Below are 1246 nucleotides of genomic sequence, written 5' to 3' on the forward strand. Positions count from 1 at the left end.
CGGGCGCCGGGGACGGTTCCGCGGGAGCGCTCGGCGCGTCCCTGGAGGAGAAAAGCGGGAGGAAACGCGGTTCCCCTCTTTTACAGCCAGCAGGAAGGGGTCCTGCGCAGGCCAGGCACCCCCCCCATGCCACGCACACACACACTGATAGTGGAGCCTCGGGAGCCGCCCTCTGCCCTCAGTGAAGAGCTGAGCGGGACTCGTGTGTTTCACGAACCAATTCGCACGCTGAGCGCCGCCCCTTCCCCGGGAGAGGGGCTGTTCCCCCCGAACACCGCCCCTTCCCCGGGAGAGGGGCTGTTCCTCCGACAGGTGAATGCATAACAGAACCACCTGCCTGGGAAGAACTCGGCGAAAGGGAAGGGAAGAACAGAGAGCTGCGGCAGTCGGGTTCTTTATAGCATTTACGTTCTCCAAACATCAGACTTCGTAAACAACAAATTCCTAAAACAATTCATGTTGCTGGATGGACTGTGAGACCCCGAGCGGGCTCTCCACAGGGATGGTGTTGAGAGATGGCACCAGAACAGGTTAACACTGACAGGTTTCTACTTTAAGCTATAAAATAACATTTAATTGGTATAGAAAAATATCCAGGCTAGAACGTCTTGGGTGAAAAGGATTCACCGATGAGACTGTGAGGCTTGAAAGTCACAAAATCTGCACTTTATGGCCTAGGAAATGGGAAAACTTGACTGAGCAATCCATCTGCCAGCACTCACTTTGATGACAGATCTGTCAGTGACACATGATTATGGCTTCTAGGAACTCAATCATACCCAATAAATGAGTGTTTTTCTTTAAAAACAGAAAAAAATAAGATAACAAAAAACCCAGAAGGTTCCTTACATAAGGTTATAAAAGTTCATTTTCTCCCACTCAGAAAACGTTGGAGACACCTGTAGCATCTCTCCCACACACAGGAGCTCCATGGAGCTCTCCACCTCAAAGACATCTCACCAGACTTTTCACGAGGCTTCTCAGAGCGCGGCACTAAATTCACGGCAGTTCAGACCTCCTGGTTTGGAATTTACGCCTCGCTGTGCAGCACGCTGGTAAAGCGGTGACAGTGGCCATCCTGGCAGAGCTCCGACCTTCTAGAGCTCACCAGTAAAGAGATGAGCTGCCAAAAGACTGCAGCAAAAACTTCACCTTCTCCGCTCAGAACTTCACAATCGGGTTACGCCAGTGAGAACAGACAAAATCCCCTGGTCTGGAAGTCAGAGCAACCCGTCTATCGAGTTCA

Source organism: Buceros rhinoceros, unplaced genomic scaffold, assembly GCF_000710305.1.
Source record: "Buceros rhinoceros silvestris isolate BGI_N320 unplaced genomic scaffold, ASM71030v1 scaffold43375, whole genome shotgun sequence".
In the NCBI taxonomy this organism is placed as follows: domain Eukaryota; kingdom Metazoa; phylum Chordata; class Aves; order Bucerotiformes; family Bucerotidae; genus Buceros; species Buceros rhinoceros.